The sequence below is a fragment of the Scyliorhinus torazame genome, chromosome 13, assembly GCF_047496885.1.
Source record: "Scyliorhinus torazame isolate Kashiwa2021f chromosome 13, sScyTor2.1, whole genome shotgun sequence".
Taxonomy (NCBI): Eukaryota; Metazoa; Chordata; class Chondrichthyes; order Carcharhiniformes; family Scyliorhinidae; genus Scyliorhinus; species Scyliorhinus torazame.
In genome coordinates, this window is record NC_092719.1 from 22,254,583 (window position 1) to 22,276,862 (window position 22,280).

At 53.8% G+C, this 22,280-nt stretch overlaps 1 pseudogene; it reads left to right on the forward strand.

The window, feature by feature from the left end:
• Positions 1–22,280, forward strand: part of LOC140387792 (ras-related C3 botulinum toxin substrate 1-like) — a 30,732-nt pseudogene that overhangs the window by 1,978 nt on the left and 6,474 nt on the right.

Consider the following 22,280-nt stretch of genomic DNA (forward strand, 5'->3'; position numbering starts at 1 on the left):
CAGCCCTAACCTTAACCTCTGCAATGCACGCGGAACCGATGGCGTGCATTCATATACCTGCCTAACACTGTTGCCTTTTAGCCCTGCCACCACCCCCCCCCCCCCCAGGAGAAGCGCGCACACAACAATAGGGAGCATGTGAGGACTGGAGGAGGGCCCGCTGATGAGAGGCCACTGACCGTACACGAGGAAAGGGCCCTGGAACTGGCTGGCGGACCTGAGGACCGGGAGGTTGCTGATGCAGAGGTCGGGGCCCCACGAGCAAGTGAGCCACCAACAGCCCGTCCCCATATCCCCCCTCCCCTATATCCCCCTCCCCCGTATCACCTGATCACTGCCTGATGTCTAACCATGCATGCTTCATTGTGTATCGCAGGACCAAACGTCCAGGCACCCATCCCCGCAGATGCAGACCGCCCGCAGAATGCCCCTCGGAGACCACAGGAGACGGAGAGACCCGCACCCTCCAGCATGCGACGCCCGCAGCATGCCCCTCGGAGACCACAGGAGATGGAGAGACCCGCACCCTCCAGCATGCGACGCCCGCAGGATGCCCCTCGGAGACCACAGGAGACGGAGAGACCCGCACCCTCCAGCATGCGACGCCCGCAGGATGCCCCTCGGAGACCACGGGAGACGGAGAGACCCGGACCCTCCAGCATGCGACGCCCGCAGGATGCCCCTCGCACACCACGGGAGACGGAGAGACCTGGAGCAACAGGGAGACGACACCCCCGTCACGTGCGGGAGCGACCACCCAGCGATGAGGGGGGCAGCCACAGGCCCCCGTCACATCCGAGCCAGGACACCACTACCCAAGACACCACTATCCAGGACACCCCTACCCGGGACACCACTACCCAGGACACCCCTACCCGGGACAGCACTACCCGGGACAGCACTACCCGGGACAGCACTACCCGGGACAGCACTACCCGGGACAGCACTACCCAGGACACCCCTACCCGGGAAGATGAAATACCGGACAGTGACTCAGAGTGGATGGGTGGAGACGAACACCCACCCCAAAGTGCCATGGACTCAGAGTGGGACGAAGAGCACGACACAACGCCACTGCTGTCACCAACACCCTCCACCATCGCAGAAACACTCACCACGGTTGGGCACTTTAGTGATGAGGCGTCTGGTACACTCACTGGTGCGCACAACACAGCCGTCCCGGTACAGCAGGTGGAGGTAGGAGCAGCAGAGGGACCGGGCGGTCGGAGGGCAGCCCAGGCCAAGCGAACATCTGCTGCCCAGATGGATCCCGGGTTCCTGCAGTTACCACACCCACACATAGATCCGATGCAACCACTGACACGGAGACGAGCGAATAGGGTGACGGGTGGCTTGCGGCGGCTGCGGTCGCAGGTGGAAGAGTCCACCCGCGTCCAGGAGCTGGGAGTGGTCCCGGTCATGCGTGCCACCCAGGCTGACACCGCACGGGTGGCGTCCGCGGTGGAGGCAATGGGTGCGACGGTGTCAGACATGGGGAACGGTTTGCGAGGCCTGGGGCCTTCCGTGCAGGCGGCGTCTGTGGCCCAGGAAATGGCTGCCCTCTCACAGGAGGCCATGAGCCAGTACCAGCGCCAGATGGCAGAGGCGCTCAATGCCATAGCCCAGTCTCAGCACGCCATAGCCCAGTCTCAGCAGGCCATGGCCCAGTCTCAGCAGGCCATGGCCCAGTCTCAGCAGGCCATAGCCCAGTCTCTGCAGGCCATGGCCCAGTCTCTGCAGGCCATGGCCCAGTCTCAGCAGGCCATCGCTGAGGGCATCGGCGCCAGTGGCCATGTGCGAGCTGGAGTCGCACTGTCGCAGACAGGGTTCGACAACCCCCTGGGCTCCATGGCTGCAAACCTGCAGACCCCTGTCGATACCAGCACGGGCCTCCAGGACTGGCAGCGCCAGATGTCGGGGGCGCGTCGGATGGCCAGTCCGTTCGCATCCCCCACCCATGTAGAGGCCTGGGGGCCATCGGGCACCCCGAGGGAGGAGGAGGTGGTGTGGTCCGTCCCGGCTCCCTCTGTAGGGGAGGTCCCGGTACACCGCGACACCTCGGACTCCCCCCCTTCCGTCCCAGGTGCATCGGGTGGGCAATGGGCAGGACAGGCTGGCAGCTCGCCATCCCAGTCGCCCGGGCCGCAGCCTGGCCCATCTAGGCCAGGACGCCCCAGGAAACGGCCGCCAAAGGGATCCAGTGTCAGAGGGCAGGAATCACAGGAGTCCACCTCCAGTTCTGCTGTACCGTCTGGGGAACCACGTAGACGTAGTCAAAGGGCCCGTAAGGCTAAACAATTAGCCACTGAGTAAGTTGGCACGGGTGCAGGGCACAGATGAGTTTTAGGCGCTAGGGCACATGCATGAACTCCTTTGATTATTAAAGTCAATGTTACACCTACCGAAGCTGCCTTTGTGCTCTGTCCAAAGTGTGCGGGGGTGTCATGTACGTTGAGCGCAAGTGTGTGTGTGAGGGGTGTCTTACCTCAGCCCCAGGTGAGTCTGCCCCCTTCCCCCTGGGCCGCCATCAACATCCCCCGGGCAGAGGACGGGACCGTGCGCTGCAGTGTCACAGCCACATGCAGGGATGGTCCGGGTGGATGGTGGTACTGTGGCCATGGGTCAGACATAGTCCAACGATGTAGAGCCAGGAGCTCATCGGAGGCGGGTTGTCATCATTCTCCATGGCCTGCGATAGACACGCGTCCACCCGCAACTGGGTGAGCCCGGCCCGTTGTGCCGCCGGTGGATCGGCAATTGGGGGTGGTGGGGTGGTGTGCATGCGGGTGGGGTGTGTGGGGTTGGGGAGGGGGGTGAAGGTGCTGGGTGGGTGGATGGGTGGGGGGTGTGGGTGGTCGGCTGTTGTCATGGTGTGCGGTCTGTGGCCATACTACCCGATTCCCACGCCCATCTAGTCAGTGAAGCGGGCGTCTATCAGTCTGTCCCGTGCCCGCTGGGCCAGCCGGTAACGGTGGACAGCCACCCGTCTGTGTCTACCCCGTCTGCCCTGACCATTGCCCCCATCCCCCTCATCTGGGGAGGACTGGGCCTCTTCCTGCTGCTCCTCCACTCCGCCCTCCTCTGCCTGCGGCACATCGCCCCTCTGCTGGGCTATGTTGTGCAGGACGCAGCACACCACAATGATGCGGCCGACCCTATCTGACCGATACTGGAGGGCGCCCCCAGAGAGGTCCAGGCACCTGAAACGCATCTTCAGCACGCCAAAGCACCTCTCGATCACTCCCCTTGTCGCTACATGGGCATCATTGTAGCGGTTCTCCGCCTCATTGCGTGGCCTCCGTATAGGCGTCATCAGCCACGATCGCAATGGGTAGCCCCTGTCGCCCAGCAACCAGCCCCTCAGCCGGGGATGGCGTCCCTCGTACATGCCGGGGATGGATGACCGCGACAACACGAATGAGTCGTGTACACTGCCTGGGTGACGGGCGCAGACGTGCAGGATCATCATGCGGTGGTCGCAGACCACCTGTACGTTCATCGAATAGGTCCCCTTCCTATTAGTGAACACGGCCCTGTTATCTGCAGGTGGCCGCACGGCGACGTGCATCCCATCGATCGCGCCCTGGACCATGGGGAACCCGGCAATGGCAGAGAAGCCCACGGCCCGGGCATCTTGGCTGGCCCGGTCCACGGGGAAGCGGATGTAGCGGTGCGCCATGGCATAAAGGGCATCTGTCACTGCCCGGATGCACCGATGCACCGATGTCTGCGATATGCCGGACAGGTCCCCACTCGGTGCCTGGAATGACCCCGTTGCATAAAAGTTCAGGGCCACCGTAACCTTGACGGACACGGGGAGAGGGTGTCCCCCGCCAGTTGCACGCGGTGACAGGTGTGCCAGCAGGTGGCAGATGTGTGCCACGGTTTCCCGGCTCATCCGGAGTCTCCTCCTGCATTCCCGGTCCGTGAGGTCCTGGTATGACTGCCGGGGCCGGTACACACGGGGCGCCCTCGGGTGCCTCCGTTGCCGTGGGGCCGCGACGTCCTCCTCCCCCTCCTCGTCCTGTTGGTCAGGTGTCCCTCCAGCCTGGGCGGCTGCCGCCTGCCCCTCTGCGGCAGCCTGCGCCGCCTCTCTGGCACGCTCCTCCTCCTCCTCCTCCTCCTCCTCATCCAGGGCAACATAGACATGAGCGGCTGCCACCACGGCGGCCAACATCGCTGGATGGTCTGAAAACATGACGGCCTGGTGGGGGGGAGGGGAACGACGACATGTCATCATTGCCCATATCCCCTCCTCCCCCCAGCCAGGTGGCATGGACCGCATGGGTCCAACTGTTGGAGGCTGGCACCTGGCCAGGTGGACCAACTCATTTGCCCTCCCATCACCCACCCCAGCACGGACCCCCCCCAACCCCCAACCTCCACCCCGGCACGGATCCCCTCCCCAACCCCCAACCTCCACCCCGGCACGGACCACCCCCCCCCAACCTCCACCCCGGCACGGACCCCCTCCCCAACCTCCACCCCGGCACGGACCCCCTCCCCAACCCCCAACCTCCACCCCGGCACGGACCCCCTCCCCAACCTCCACCCCGGCACGGACCCCCTCCCCAACCCCCAACCTCCACCCCGGCACGGACCCACCCCCCCCCAACCTCCACCCCGGCACGGACCCCCTCCCCAACCTCCACCCCGGCACGGACCCCTTCCCCAACCTCCACCCCAGCACGGACCCCCCCCAACCCCCAACCTCCACCCCGGCACGGACCCCCTCCCCAACCCCCAACCTCCACCCCGGCACGGACCCCCTCCCCAACCCCCAACCTCCACCCCGGCACGGACCCCCTCCCCAACCTCCACCCCGGCACGGCCCCCCCCCCAACCTCCACCCCGGCACGGACCCCCTCCCCAACCTCCACCCCGGCACGGCCCCCCCCTAACCTCCACCCCGGCACGGACCCCCTCCCCAACCTCCACCCCGGCACGGACCCCCTCCCCAACCTCCACCCCAGCACGGACCCCCCCCCAACACCCAACCTCCATCCCGGCACGGACCCCCTCCCCAACCTCCACCCCAGCATGGACCCCCCCCCAACCCCCAACCTCCACCCCGGCACGGACCCCCTCCCCAACCTCCACCCCGGCACGGACCCCCTCCCCAACCCCCAACCTCCACCCCGGCACGGACCCCCCCCCCCAACCTCCACCCCGGCAAAGACCCCCCCCCCCAACCTCCACCCCGGCACGGACCCCCTCCCCAACCTCCACCCCGGCACGGCCCCCCCCCCAACCTCCACCCCGGCACGGACCCCCTCCCCAACCTCCACCCCGGCACAGACCCCCTCCCCAACCTCCACCCCAGCACGGACCCCCCCCCAACCCCCAACCTCCATCCCGGCACGGACCCCCTCCCCAACCTCCACCCCAGCACGGACCCCCCCCCAACCCCCAACCTCCACCCCGGCACGGACCCCCTCCCCAACCTCCACCCCGGCACGGACCCCCTCCCCAACCCCCAACCTCCACCCCGGCACGGACCCCCCCCCCAACCTCCACCCCGGCACGGACCCCCTCTCGGCACTCCCCCGGAGCCCAACCTACTCTAACCACCACCCCCCCCCGCCACGGCCGCACACACACACACACAAGCCGAGACACACCTCTCCTCAGGCAATCAGTCTGCGGCCACGCCATTTCCTGCCCAGAGCCAACCCCCCAGGCCGTCACTCACCTCCTCGCTGGTCGGCGTGAGCCTGGAGCACCGGGTCACGCCGATGAAAAGGAGGTTTGATTCACGTCGACGTGAACGGTCATCACGTCGACGGGACTTCGGCCCATCCGGAAGGGAGAATATCGGCAGGCCGAAAATCGGCTGCCTTGCGCAGACCCGTGACATTCTCCGCGGCAGCGGCGCCATTAACGCCCCGCCGACTTTTCTCCCTTCGGAGACTTCGGCGGGGGCGGGGGCGGGATTCACGGCGGCCAACGGCCATTCTCCGACCCGGCGGGGGGTCGGAGAATGACGCCCCAGCATTTTGACATGGTGTCAGGAGTTGGCATTGTGGCACAAGAACGTTGTCATAGCGACCCGCTCGACGAAAACATTGTGGAGAAAAGAGTGGCGCATCTGCTGTGGTGTCAGATTATCGGACAAATCCAAAACAGTACAGCATACACCTTAATCAATCTCGTGGAACCTGCGGCCGTCTGGAAATCGCAATAACTTGTCTTTCAAATGGAGGGGAAGAAAGAGAATCCGAGAATGTCTGGAATTTTCCGGTCGTTGAGATTTACGTTTCCTGCCGGCAACTCACCCCCGCCCATGGGTTTCCCGGCGGCATGGGGGGGCTTCAATGTGAAATCCCATTGACAAGCGGCAGGAAGACAGAATCCCACCACCAAGGGTGAGAAATAGAGGGCGCGATTCTCCGGAAAGATTTCTCAGTGCTGTAGAAAGCGGGAATTGCCCCGAACTTTCCAGCATTCGGCCCAGCGAGGCCAGCAATGCAGTTCATCGTTAATTGGCCCACTTAATAAGGCCTCACGGGCTTTTCACCGCAAATGAAGACGCGGCAGCTGATTCGCCGGGACCGCACACGCCAGCCTCCCGCTAACAAGGTCGAGCAGCACTTAAGCTACACTTGTTCAGCCAACACCAGCCAGCTCACAACAATGGTGCCCAGGAGACCAGCCCCAAGATTGGGGTCTCTGACCTGGGGAGGCTGCTAGATGCCATGGAGGCCAGGAGGGATGTCCTGTTCCCCGAGGGTCTCGGAGAGTGGGCCACAAGGCACCCAGTGCTACCTGGGATGAGGTGGCGGCAGCTGTCAGCTCGGGGAGTGTGACCAGAAGGACTGGCCTTCAGTGCCGGAAGAAGGTCAACAACCTACACCGGGCAGCACGAGTGAGTAGACCCCAACGTCCCCGAGCCCCCTCCAAAGGATCATCCACCCCACAACTCTCCATGCAACCCCCAGCCCTTCCTCCACTCCTGCTCCCCCTTAAACCCCCCAACCCGTCCTTCAGCACCCTCTCCCACCACTGTGAACCTCGCATGTGGCTAACGATGCCCCCTCTATGTCTCCTCAGGAAAAGCTCTTCCATATCCGTCAGGAAAGGGCACAGACCAGCAGAGGGGTGCCGGACATAAGAATCCTGGAGGTGGCCGAGGACAGATCGGTCAGCCACGCGGAGGCTGGCGGACGCCACAGATGTGAAGAGCTACCGGGCTCCACTCAGGGGACCTGTCAAACGTGAGTAGTGATTGCCTTACTGACTGACCCATCCCTAAACACTGTCCACATGTCCATTCTCCCACATGTCCTCCAGCCGACGGAACCGGCCCATCCCGGGCGGCCCATCTCCTGATTCCAAGGAGAACACCTCGGGGGAGAGCTCCGAGGATGCAACCATTATAGTCGCGGCACAGCTTCATCCCTACCTGCAGAGATAAGGCAGGAGCCCCCAGGCGAGACAGCAGTCGGAGGGCTGCTGGATCCAAGCTGGGTCCCAGCCTGACGCTGAGCCTGTGGTACAGCATTACCCGGAGCTGGTGCAGATGATAGTGAGTGGCCAAGACATTCAGAGGGAGATGTCAGCGACAGTCCAGCAGATTCATAGCTGCTTGGAGGAGTCCCAGAGGCGAGGGGTGCAGGAGATGGTGCCGGCAATGAGTGGCACCGAGACCAACATTGCTAGGGTGGCGACCGCAGTGGAGAACCTGGTGCACAATGCCAGCACCACGAGTGAAGGTGGCCAAGGTGTTGCGCAGTCAGTGACGGCCATAGCCGAGGATCTTGGCAGAATGTCTGGCTCGCTGGGGGATGTCACCCAGTACCAGGCCGACCTTGATGAGGTTCTGCGGGCCTTGTCCCGCTCTCAGATGGGAATGGCCGAGGCACTGCGGAGCTTGTCCCAGTCGCAGGTGGGCATGCCTGAGGTGCTGCAGAGCATGTCCCAGTCACTAAGGAGCATCGGCGAGGGTATGGACACGACGGCATGGACCATGGAGAAACACCAGGGCTGGCAGAGCCAGATGATGCAAGGGCAGCCAGAGCTCAAACCAGCTGCCCCCTGATCCCAAGGTGATCCCCGGGGGCCTATGGGCACCGACCGGGAGTGAACCCAAATAGGGGAGGGACAGAGCTGGATGGGCTCCCTTTTAAAATAGATTCCGATACCTGGGGATCCAAATAGCCAGAGACTGAACACAGATCCACAAGTGGAACCTGATCAGCCTGGTGAGGAAAGAGTGAGGGGATGGGTACACAAACCCAATTCGGAGTGGGTGCAGATGGAAGAGGCCTCCTGCAAGGGGACGACCCTCCGGCTCCTAGCCACGGCAGCACTCCCATCTCCCTCAGCAAAATACACATCCAGCCCAGTGTTAGCGGCCACACTGAAAACGTGGAACCAATTAAGACAACATTTTGGGCTGACCAAGGTGTCCCCCACGGCCCCCATCTGTGGAAACCACAGGTTCCCACCAGCCATGCTAGACCCCACCTTTAAAAAGTGGAGACAGGACGGTGGAACGCTGATAGTTAGAACGCTGAATCCCACCACCAAGGGTGAGAAATAGAGGGCGCGATTCTCCGGAAAGATTTCTCAGTGCTGTAGAAAGCGGGAATTGCCCCGAACTTTCCATCGTTCGGCCCAGCGAGGCCAGCAATGCAGTTCATCGTTAATTGGCCCACTTAATAAGGCCTCACGGGCTTTTCACCGCAAATGAAGACTCGGCGGCTGATTCGCCGGGACCGCACACGCCAGCCTCCCTCTAACAAGGTCGAGCAGCACTTAAGCTACACTTGTTCAGCCAACACCAGCCAGCTCACAACAATGGTGCCAAGGACACCAGCCCCAAGATTGGGATCTCTGACCTGGGGAGGCTGCTAGACGCCATGGAGGCCAGGAGGGATGTCCTGTTCCCTGAGGGTCTCGGAGAGTGGGCCACAAGGCACCCAGTGCTACCTGGGATGAGGTGGCGGCAGCTGTCAGCTCGGGGAGTGTGACCAGAAGGACTGGCCTTCAGTGCCGGAAGAAGGTCAACAACCTACACCAGGCAGCACGAGTGAGTAGACCCCAACGTCCCCGACCCCCCTCCAAAGGATCATCCACCCCACAACTCTCCATGCAACCCCCAGCCCTTCCTCCACTCCTGCTCCCCCTTAAACCCCCCAACCCGTCCTTCAGCACCCTCTCCCACCACTGTGAACCTCGCATGTGGCTAACGATGCCCCCTCTATGTCTCCTCAGGAAAAGCTCTTCCATATCCGTCAGGAAAGGGCACAGACCAGCAGAGGGGTGCCGGACATAAGAATCCTGGAGGTGGCCGAGGACAGATCGGTCAGTCACGCGGAGGCCGGCGGACGCCACAGATGTGAAGAGCTACCGGGCTCCACTCAGGGGACCTGTCAAACGTGAGTAGTGATTGCCTTACTGACTGACCCATCCCTAAACACTGCCCACATGTCCATTCTCCCACATGTCCTCCAGCCGACGGAACCGGCCCATCACGGGCGGCCCCTCTCCTGATTCCAAGGAGAACACCTCGGGGGAGAGCTCCGAGGATGCAACCATTATAGTCGCGGCACAGCTTCATCCCTACCTGCAGAGATAAGGCAGGAGCCCCCAGGAGAGACAGCAGTCGGAGGGCTGCTGGATCCAAGCTGGGTCCCATCCTGACGCTGAGCCTGTGGTACAGCATTACCCGGAGCTGGTGCAGATGATAGGGAGTGGCCAAGACGTTCAGAGGGAGATGTCAGCGACAGTCCAGCAGATTCATAGCTGCTTGGAGGAGTCCCAGAGACGAGGGGTGCAGGAGATGGTGCCGGCAATGAGTGGCACTGAGACCAACATTGCTAGGGTGGCTACCGCAGTGGAGAACCTGGTGCACAATGCCAGCACCACGTGTGAAGGTGGCCAAGGTGTTGCGCAGTCAGTGACGGCCATAGCCGAGGATCTTGGCAGAATGTCCGACTCGCTGGGGGATGTCACCCAGTACCAGGCCGACCTTGATGAGGTTCTGCGGGCCTTGTCCCACTCTCAGATGGGAATGACCGAGGCACTGCGGAGCTTGTCCCAGTCGCAGGTGGGCATGGCTGAGGTGCTGCAGAGCATGTCCCAGTCACTAAGGAGCATCGGCAAGAGTGTGGACACGACGGCATGGACCATGGAGAACCACCAGGGCTGGCAGAGCCAGATGATGCAAGGGCAGCCAGAGCTCAAACCAGCTGCCCCCTGATCCCAAGGTGATCCCCGGGGGCCTATGGGCACCGACCGGGAGTGAACCCAAATAGGGGAGGGACAGAGCTGGATGGGCTCCCTTTTAAAATAGATTCCGATACCTGGGGATCCAAATAGCCAGAGACTGAACACAGATCCACAAGTGGAACCTGATCAGCCTGGTGAGGAAAGAGTGAGGGGATGGGTACACAAACCCAATTCGGAGTGGGTGCAGATGGAAGAGGCCTCCTGCAAGGGGACGACCCTCCGGCTCCTAGCTACGGCAGCACTCCCATCTCCCTCAGCAAAATACACATCCAGCCCAGTGTTAGCGGCCACACTGAAAACGTGGAACCAATTAAGACAACATTTTGGGCTGACCAAGGTGTCCCCCTTGGCCCCCATCTGTGGAAACCACAGGTTCCCACCAGCCATGCTAGACCCCACCTTTAAAAAGTGGAGACGGGACGGGGGAACGCTGATAGTTAGGGACTCTTTTTAGGAAATAGACCAGCGACGCTAAACAAACTAATGGAGGAATGGGAATTACCGACAGGAAAGGAAATGAGACACCTACAAATAAAACACTTTGTCCGCAAAGAGACAGTAGGATACCCAGGGCCCCGGATGTTAGGAATGTGTTAAGAGACATTCCAATTACATGTCAAATTGATGTTAAGTATCCAATAATTGACACTGACATGTAAAGGGGTTGCAGGTGGCACTTATGGTGGTGATAGTTTTGTGTAAAGTGTGTTCAAGGAAAATAAAACAGAATGGATGTTAATAAAAACAAAATAATGTGAATGCTGGAAATCCGGAATAAAATCAGAAAATACTGGATAATCTCACCAGGTCTGGCAGCATCTGTGGAGAGAAACAGAGTTACGTTTTGGATCTAAATGATCCTTCACAGAACTATTGGGATATATTTAACTGGGATGTGACCTTTAATCCCAGACAAGATAGGCCGGATTCTTCATCCCAACTCAGGCCTGAATCATGTGAGGGGGGCTTTCGAAATGAGAGAATGGGCAGTACGGTGGCGCAGTGGGTTAGCACTGCTGCCTCACGACGCCGAGGTCCCAGGTTCGATCCCGGCTCTGGGTCGCTGTCCGTGTGGAGTTTGCACATTCTCCCCGTGTTCGCGTGGGTATCGCCCCCACAAACCAAAGATGTGCAGGGTAGGTGGATTGGCCACGCTAAATGGAGAAGTGTAGTTAAATAAAAGCAAATTACCGCGGATGCTGGAATCTGAAACAAAAGAGAAAATGCTGGAAAATCTCAGCAAGTCTGGCAGCATCTGTCGGGAGAGAAAAGAGCTAACGTTTCAAGTCCGATGACTCTTTGTCAAAGCTAACAGACCGAGAAAGTGGGAAATATTTATACTGTGGAGTGAGAATGAAAGATGAGTCATAGCCACAGAAACCCAGGGAAACCGGGTGCTAATGGCCACAGAAACCAAGGGGAAAGTGTGCTAATGGCAGTCCCCAGAGAGGACAAAAGATGTGAAAGGTTTCACATTTCACCTATCCAGTAGAATCAGAAGACTGGATCAGAAGGTTCGCAGAAAAATACTTTTCACTGTACCTCGGTACACGTGACAATAAACAAATCCAATCCAATCCAAATAACTAAAACATTTTGAAAAAGGTTCCAGCATTGAAATGAAATCTATCAAGCTGAAATATTTGGAATGTTCCACCAAGAAAGATAAAATGACATTACAGATGTTCCAGATGCAGTTGGGTGTTATGCTGAATGAGTTAAAGTATAGGAGGGGCAAACTTCAATGGGCCAAATGGCCATTCGTCACTCAAATCTTTCTGACATTAATATGCTGCAGCGCTTTAATGTATTTGTGCAGTTTCTTTCCAAGGTTGGGAAAGCAGAAAATTATTTGTATAACTAAAAGGATAAAAGATTAAAAAGCCGATAGAACTGGAGCATTTGCTGTCATTAACTTCTATAATTGGACATCAGAACATAGGAACACAAATTTATGTTGTGAAGTTTTGTGACACAAGGAAACCATCTCACTTCTTAGGAATCATTGGTACCCCGCCCGCACCTAAAGCCATATTTTCTGGGGTATCATATTTTGAATTCAGCAAAACCTCTTAAGGTTACAGTCCTAAATGGAATTGGGCCTCAGAATGTTTGATATTCCTTGCCAGGGAAGTAGGGGTGTTTCTTATTGTCTCCCCCTGTCTCGTCTAGAAGGAAGGTGAGCAAAGCTGGAGCAGGGGGAGGGGTGCAAGGTTGGGGTTGGTGAGGTTAGTTCACCCGCGGTGTGATTGAGGACAGTCCCCCAGTTAGGACCAATCAAAAGCTCATAGTTCATAAGGTATAGGAGCAGAATTAGGCCATTTGGCCCATCGAGTCTGCTCCGCCATTCAATCACGGCTGATTTCATCCTGGCCTTAACTCCACCCTCCTGCCCATTCTCCATAACCCTTGAACCCATTACCAATTAAAAATCCTGACATGTAAAGGGGTTGCAGGTGGCACTTGTGGTGGTGATAGTTTTGTGTAACGTGCTTTTATTTAACTGCACTTCTCCATTGGCCATACGATCCCCTTTCAGAAAATAATGGCGGATATTCATATCCTGGCATCTTTATTCTAGGTTCAGCCAGATATTTTTTTTTCTCACTCACTCCTTGGTTGATGCAGATTTTTTTTTCTTCTTCTGGAAAGGTTGTATCTTTCAACCCTTGACTTTTGCACAGCCTCTGCTACCACTGCCAACCTCTGGCTGCTATTGAGTAAAGAGTCAAGAGTTCTGCTCCTTTCCCAAAACTCCTTAAATTTACTCACTGTCCCAGTATGCACCACACTCTGGGTAATGAATTCCACAGATTCACAGCCCTTTGGGAGAAGTAGGGCTCGATTCTTCTGCCCCACGTGCCGCAAGAACGCCATGGGTGCGACCCTGACAATGGAAAAGTCATTGACCTCGAGTGGGATTCTCAGGTTGCCGGGCGAACGTAGCCGGAGAATTCCGCCACTAGTTTCTCCTCAAATCTATTTTAAATTTGCTCCTCTTATCCTGAAACTATGACATCTCGTTCTAGAATGCCCCACAAGAGGAAGCATCCGCTCCACGCCTACTTAACCATACCTTTTATCATCTTGTATACTTCAATTTGATCACCTCTCATTCTTCTAAACTCGAGAGAGTATCGGCCTAAACTGTTCAACCTCTTTTCATTCGACAAATCTCTAATCTCTGGAATCAATCTAGTGAACCTCCTGTGAACTGCCTCAAATACCACATCTTTCCTCAAATAAGGGACCAAAATTGTGCACAATACTCTTTTAGCTGTGAATGCCAGCATTCCATTCGCTTTCTTTATTGTCTGCTGTACCTGACATGCTAGTTTTCTATGAACGAGGACCCCCAGATCCCTTTGCAGCGTAGCACCACAAAGTCTCTCCCCATTTCGATAATAAGTTGCCTTCCTATTTTTCCGTTACCCTTATCTACGTTAAACTCCATTTGCCACATTTTGGCCCACTCTCCCAACTTATCTATATCCATTTGTAAGGTTATTTCCTCTTTGCAACTTGCTGTGCCACCTATTTTTGTGTTGTCTGCAAATTTGGCTATAGTTCCTTCTCTCCCTGTTTCCAAGACATTTTTTTAGATTGTGAATAGCTGGGGCCAAAGGACAGAACCCTGGGCCACCCCACTAGTTACATCTTACCATCCAGAAAAAGACCCATTTATCCCGACTCTCTGGGCACGATTCTCTCCCAAAACATTTTGAAGTTAATTTATGGCGGGTTTTTCAGGTTTTCCTGATGGCTCTGCCGGCGAATTCCCCACCACTATTCAATAACACTTCATTACTATGTCTAGATAAACGTCTAAGTACCCATGCCTCGTTGTGTATCTATTCGGCCGGATCAAAGTTGACGCAAGCCTTTTTACCTGCTTGTGTGGCATGGGAGACTAAAGTGCTGGCCCAGTCAGCGGCGTCGAAATTAGCGCAATCTAAATCTCTAAATGCGGCTTTAAAATGTATCCAGAGGCGACTGGCAAAGGCAGTCGGATGTTCTTTTTCCTCTGTCTGCATTTATTGGAACCATTCACAGGATCCCCTTTATTGTGACCGATGGCAGTTAATATGTCTTCCTTCATTTCATCTAAGGTTCCACCCCGTACATTTTGGGGCGCAGGTTGAGCTGATCGTATGGATTGGCCAAGGTTCATAACTATTAATTTTACCTCTTCTTGTTCATCTGAACCGTACATAATTTTCTGTTGGCGAATCGCTTCAAAGAAGCTATGTGGGTCCGCAGTGGGCTCAAATGTTGTGATTTTGTTACACGTGTCCCTTAACTGGGTTACTGTGAGTGGGGTGGTGTAGGTAATAGCAGGATCTACGATATTCCCGATCCTTCTTTCCGTAGTGACCGGATTCATTGGTACCGGGGCAGTTTCACTACTCACTGGGGATGGTGTGACCTGTGCAACCGGGCCTCTGGGTGCGGCTGGTGCATTTATTCCTGGGGTTGGCAGTGGTTGCTTTCAACTCTCAGTTCTCACTATATACATTAGAGCACTTTCCTGTAACTCCTCCCAATCAACCATCTCTTCTTCCTCTGTCCCTACTGTCCCGAAGGTACACATAAATCCCTCTTGAACTGAAAGTAATGAATAGAGTCTCTCTCTATTTCTCGCTGGCATTTGGTGTGGTTAACGCTAGTTAGCCTTTGCTCCTTGGTGGACTGATGGAGCACTTTTAAAGCTGCCTGCAAATTGGCATATTTGGTTTCTAACTGGGCGACCTTCTGTTCGGCCTCCTCTCTTACCGAGACAGCACGTTGTGTGTCCTGGAAGGCCTTGTCATACTGGGTCTGGTGGGTGCTAAGATGGATTATACTGGACTGGTGAGCACGTTTAACATCCGCGATCTCCCTGTCCTTAGCGGCTAACTCCTCCTTCTCCACTAACTGACCATGGAGCGTCTCTAGGCCCTCCTCGGTTCCTCTTAACCGAGACAAGCAGCACACTACGGCCATTGGCTTTTTAAACTTCAACACATTCTTCTTATAAATTTTGCATAAATCATCCCACCAGGTTTGTCCTATCTTCCCCGGACCTGACTCGGTGTTCGCACAGAAATTTACCCATACGGGCCATCCTTTCCCCTTTTAGTATTTCCTCAGCACATCCGCCAGTAGTGGCCTCTAGCAGGTGCGTGTTTCTGTATAAGTTGTTTGCAATATACACAAGTTGTGATCTGTCTGTGTTCCAACCTGACCACAATTCCCATCATCCTTGTGGGCACCCATTTTAGATGGCCACAATAGTCAGACTCTTTTTCCCAGGGTGGAAGAATCAATTACTAGGGGACATAAGTTTAAGGTGTGAGGGGAAAGTTTCGAGGAAATTTGCGAGGGACATTTGTTTACACAGAGGGGGGTTCTCACTGCCGGGGGAGGTGGTGGAAGCAGATGCGATAGCGATGTTTAAGAGGGATCTCGACAAATACATGTAGAGTATAGGAATAGAGGGATACGGACCTCAGAAATGTAGAAGGTTTTAGTTTAGACAGGCATCATAATCGGCGCAGGTTTTGAGGGCCGAAGGGCCTGTTCCTGTGCTGTATTGTGTCATGAGAGAGTACCTTTAAGAAATGGGTGTTTATAAATGGGTATGTATATAAATATCTGCAGTGATAGTACCTTTAAGAAATGGGGTTTATTACTGCAGTGATGTCAGAGAGTGGGTGGAGCTGGGCTGTCTGTCAGCTTTTTATTTTCATTTTAGGCTGTTTGCTGCAGTGTGTGTTTTAGTTTCGTTTTCAGAGCTGAATAGCTGCAGTCACAGCTAGAAGGTGTATTAGAGTCTCTCTCTGTAATCTAAAGAATGTAAATCGATCCTGGTGATTTAAAACTAATAACTGCTCGCAGTAGTGACTTTAACCTGATGTGCTTCTGTTAAAAGGTGTTTTAAGTCTTATGGATGTGAAAAGGAAAGTAAGAATTACTTAGTGTTGTATTCTTTGGGGGTTGTATTTGAATTAATGGTTGCTAAGTTGTTCACTGTATGTTTTAAAAAGGTCAACTTGAGTTCATAGAATAAACATTGTTTTGCTGTAAAAAATACTTTTCCATTAACTCCATGGTACACTTTGGGGTTCTCTAAAACCTGGCCCATAACAATTGCTCTTTGAAATATATATTGTTAAAAAACAAAGAGGTACATTTAATTTCAAATAGATGATACATATAAACATCTCATGTTGTCACAAGAACTCACATTACTTCCCCCATAAATAAGGGACCATGTGCAAATACAGTCTTTCCAATCAGGCCTCAATTTTGTGGGAATTCTCACTTCTCGTCCAATCATTTCTGCCCTTGAGCCAATTTCACCAGTTTCTATATTCCAGCTGAAGTTCCTGGGCACAGTTTGCACTGACAAGGTGCTCATCCACAACTGGTCATTCACTGGGGTCATGGCAGTTCTATGGCATGAATGGTAGAATCCTTACACTGCAGAAGAAGGCCATTCAGCCCATCACGTCTGCACATACCCTCTGAAAGAGCACCCGCTGAGAATCCTTTCTTTAACCCTCTAAATGGTCTGGTGGACTCTGGCAACACTGCGATAATGGGTCTTGTCCAATCCATAATCCCCTTCCCTTCCTGCCTTCTCCCCTCTGCTCTTTTCAGCTGTAAACAACACAGAGTAACACAGTCACTGCTTTATTTTCAGAGATCAGCTCCAACACCAGAATCTGTTCAAAGACTGTCAAACAGAAAACGTCCACTTGTCGAAAATCTTGCTTGGCTATTCTTTATGCAAATTCTTTTTTTCGAATTAAAGGGCGATTTAGCGTGGCCAGTCCACCGACCCTGCACATGTTTTGGGTTGTGGGGGTGAGACCCACGCACACACAGGGAGAATGTACAAATAGCACATGGACAGTGACCCAGGGCTGGGATTGAACCTGGGAAGTTGGCGCAGTGAGGCAGCAGCGCTAACCACAGCTTTTTGCGAATGCTCAGTGTGTTCTGAGCTGCCAAACAGAAAACACAGGCTCACCACGCCTGCCACCTGCACCCACACCCGGTGTAGGGCAGCAGGTGGCAGCCTCATTCCCACCCCGAGGTAGAGGGTAGCTCTGAAAGCGGTGCCAATTTTGCTGTCAGAGAAGACCACCGATTCTGTCCCGGTAGCGACACCGGTTTGATCCTATGGCCACGCTGTGCCGGAAAAGCAGATCTCCGCGCGCAGCATGGTCCAGCCACGTGCCCACGCCTCCCACACCCTCCAGTCCCCCAGGCGGCGGACGCCCGCCCCGACTACCTCTCCTACTTCCAGCTCCCCTTTGGCCAATGCAGCAGCAACCCAGTTCCCCTCCCCCCCCTCCCCCCCGCTAGATCCTCATCTAGCCATTTTGCTCCTCCCATGACTCCTGCTGACCCCGGCCTCTCCCGCCATTCCATCGACCCCCCAGTGTGAGAATCCCCCCACCCCTTGGCAGTCAGTGTGCGCTCCTCTCCAGCACTGCCCTTCCCCCCTGGCCCCGCCCCCATCCTTCCCTAGCGCAGGAAAAAGCCCGCGCTTTCCGTCTGAGCCGGACCCGCCCCCTCTGGTGCAGCTCCATTTTACGGCCTTACCCCAACTCCCCATCCCCGGGCCTCCACCCCCCCTCTTCCTCCGCGGGGCCCTGCCCCTCCAACACCGACACCCACATTCTCCCACAGCCCCCACATCAAATCCATTCACCCATCCTGTAGAAGGCTATTCCTAATGGTGGCATCATGATTCCCAGCATTTGTGCCCATGTCATAACACTGCGTGTCGTCCTGTGATGGGGATGGTCCTTTAGTTGTTGGACGTGATGTACATAAGGGACTACGTATCCCAAATAGCAGGAGCCCTCCCAATTTTCTGGTAACCATAGGTACGCCTTGCGTCCACAGATAAAGTATGTGTGGTTATATGCCGTCAGGTATCCTTTACTATCAGTCATCATTAGTCTAATCGGATTCCCCCCCGCAGGGGCCTCCATTAGTACGATTTTCAACCGCTGACCAGCCAAAGATGAATAGCCCTTTAACTATAAGGCGGGGCATAGGGGGTTGCCAATTCAAGGTCTGGTCGCACTGACTTGTGCCAACTGGGTAGGTCCCATATGTTTTATGTTTCCTAAAGCATATGCTACCTTTTGGGACTCCAGTATAATTGGGAAGGATCAAACAGGGCGGCTGGCGTGTCACATTAAATCTAGGCCCCCACCATTCCTCAAACCTATTCATATTGTATCCAGCTAATCTCCAATCGAACATATTCTGTGTATCTTCCCCACGTCCTGTACTATTTTGTCTTAGAGCCCATTCTGCTATCTCGTTACTGGTGAATGGGATAGGTCGCACAGGGAAGCCCTCCTCCAAGCATCTGGGAATTTGTGTACAAACCCAACAACTGAATTTATTTACCCTCTCTGCGTATGAGTGGGACATGTATATCAAGGTGTTAGTGTTCAGTTTACCCTCTACATGATGTTGGATTAGTATGGAAATATATAAAAACATCAACGGTGTCATTCTCTTCAGGTCAGCGTTTCGCTAGTACTCGCAAAGTTCCGTCTGATGTAGTTTACACCGAGTTGTGTGGATCCCATCTGGCTTTTCTTTTACTTTAACGGCTGTTCGGGTTGTTAGCAGCACTTGGTAGGGTCCATTCTACCTGGGAGAAAAATAATCTTTGTTTAGTGCTTTCACATACACTTGATCTCCAGGTTTAAAGGGTGTGTATTTCCCTCTTTTGCACCTTTCCATGTTTTTTTTTGCTTTTTTTTCCCCAGCAGTTTCACACATGGCCTGGGCACACTTTAGTGATGCCTCACCTACCCATATTATGGCTACTGCCGCTGGAGTCATTGGGGGTTTAGTTCCAGTTGTCATAGGACGTCCCAATTATTTTCTCATACGGGGTTAAACCCGTATTACGATTTCTCTGATTTCTCAGGGCATACATTACTATGGGTATGGCATCCGGCCATAGCAGCCCATTTTGTTGACACACTTTTGTAACTGCAGTTTTAATTATTCCATTCGCCCTTTCCACCATTCCTGAGGATTGGGGCTGATATGGGATATGCAATTTCCAATCAAATCCCATGGCTTCTGTTCGGGCTTTGGTCAATTTGCTAGTGAAATGAGTTCCCCTGTCACTGTTAATACCCATTGGTATCACAATCCCAGGATATTCGTCCTTCAACACTTCAGTTGTCTGATGTTCCACTGGCTTATCAACCACAGTAGGCATCACTCCCACCTGCGATCCAGCTATATCATTACCCAAGATAAACTGTATTCCTGGACAAGATAGTTTCTCTATTACTCCTACTACCACTTCACCACTCTTCGCTGGACTTTCCAACCTTACCTTATATAATGGAACATTACTCTCACTCTGAATTCCACATATTACCACCTTTTCTGGCAACATTTTTCCCAGACTACATAACTTCTCATCTCCAACCATCAAAGATTGACTAGCTCCCGTATCTCTTAAAATTGTGACTTCATTACCTGCTCCTCCTGATACACATGAGTAAACTTTACCCACACAAGTAAATTCTTTAAAAAGATCTGGCACCTTCTTATCAATCACCTCTTGATCAGGCTGTACAATATTTTGCACCTCCTTCGCTTCACTTGGGCTTTCCTTTACCACTTTAACAAACCCCACAGTCTTATCCTGTTTTACCACATCAGCCTTCCCAGTGCTTTTCTTCAACCACCAACACTGTGACTTCACATGGCCTAGTTTATTACAGTGAAAACATTTTAAACTTTTCACTTTTTTTCCACCCTCCTGGATTTCTTTTTTAATCTGAGGTACACTCTCCTTATTATCTCCCATCAGATCACCTTTACCTTTACCACTTGAGTATTTCTCATGTCCCCAGTTTCTATCCCTCACAAGCTGAAACTGATATTGGAAACCAAGCTTTGATTTATGAACGAATTCATAATCATCTGCCATTTCTGCTGCTAATCTCGCAGTTTTAACCCTCTGTTCCCATATGAGTTCTCACTACATCAGGAATTGAATTTTCAAACTCCTCCAAAAGTATAATTTCTCTGAGAGCTTCATACATTTGGTTTATTTTCGAAGCCCTTATCCACCTATCAAAATTGTCTTGATAGCAACCTGCTTTTAGCCAAGAGTGATGCTCCTGTAGAGAAGCTTGCTCCTGTGCCTTTTTTTTAACTTTGGTTCTGTTATGGTGGACGTAAGTTCAACTGCAGAAGCTTCTAGTTGTGGCTGCTGATTGAGAGCCACTTCCTTAGCTATTTTATCAGCAAATCTGTTTCTCCTGGAGATTTCCATTGTCTGCGGTAGTGTGCGCTTCGCACTTTAATACAGCTATTTTGCTGGGCAGCTGAACAGCATCTAATAAATTTAAAACCAATTGAGCATGCTTAATAGGTTGGCCGGAGGAAGTTATGAACCCCCTGTTTTTCCACAATTGGCCAAAATCGTGTACTACCCCAAAAGCGTATCGAGAATCAGTGTAAATGTTGACTGTCTTACTCTTTGCTAGAATACATGCCCGAGTAAGCGCGAATAATTCAGCCGCTTGGGCAGACGTTCCCGAAGGCAGAGCAAAAGTTTCCACTATCTCGAATGGAGTTACTATTGCGTAGCCGGCCAGGAGGGTTGTATCATTTGGTCGGTTCGCGGACCCATCAGTAAAAAAAATGATGTCTGGATTTTCAAGTGGGTGACTCAATAAATCAGGGCGAGGGGTTGTGGTGGCTTCAACCAATTGTACACAGTCATGATGAAACAAATGTTCTTCATCCGAGGGCGCGGGTAAGAGTGTAGCAGGGTTGATAGCTGGCGCTCGCTTGTAGACAACGTTAGTCTTAGAGAGAAGGATTACCTCGTACCCAATGCGTCGAGATGCAGAAAAATGCTGCGTTGCGGATGAATTAAGCAGGAGCAAAACAGAGTGAGGAACCAATACTGTACACGGGTGGTCGAGTACAAGGGGTACTGATTTTTCTACTATGGCGGCCGTGGCTGCTACTGCTCTTAAGCAACTTGGCATACCCTTTACCACTGCACATAGGGCGACCGAGTAATAGGCAAGGGGTCTTTTCCCTCCTCAATGCTCTTGCATCAGGACCCCTGTTGCAAATCCCCCTGCTTCATTCCCATAAAGAGTAAAGGGCTTGGCGTAATTAGGAAGTCCCAAGGCAGGGGCGCTCTCTGGGGTCCAGGTAACAACTGAAGGGGCATCCTGTAGGGTAGCCGTGCGCAGTACCGCGTCCATCTCCCTAAAGTCCGGTATCCACTGCCTGCAATAGCCCACCATGCCGAGGAAAGTGAGGGTCTCCTTTTTTGTACGCGGAGTTGGAACCCTTGCTATAGCCTGTATTCTTTCAGACCCAAGCCTCCGCTGTCCTTGCTGCAGCTGAAATCCCAAATACTGAACTGTCTCCTGACAGAATTGCAGCTTGTCCATTGAGGCCCTATGCCCTCTTTTTGCCAGATGTGTCAATAACAAAAGGGTATTCTGTTGACAAACAAGCCCTCCCTCTGAGGCTATCAATAAATTGTCATCATATTGAGGGAATGTTGAGCCTGCAGACAACTGGCACTCGTCCAAGTCTCTTTTAATACTGTTAATTCCGATATGTAAAGCAAATAGATGTTGACTTTCCGGGTGCAATGGTATGGAGAAAACGGCTGAGAAAGTATCCGTTGTTGGTGGTATAGAAGACAAAATGACATTTGGGTCCGGCACCAATGGAGCAATAGTGATAACAGTTTTATTGATGCCTCTAAGATCTTGCACAACCCACCACGCGTTGGGTCTTCCTACCTTTGGAATGGGGAGTTTAGGGGGGTTACAGGGGCTTTTTGTTCTCTTCAGCACCCCTGCTGTAATAGTACATTGATCACTCCCTCTATCCCTTTTTCTGTTTCCGGTGCCAACCTGTATAGTTTTAGGCAGGGCAGGGCAACGTTCTTCTGTAACTGCACCCTATGCACTGGGGCAGAATGTACTTTTCCAACATGATGTTTACGTTGGGCCCATAGATGTGCCAGT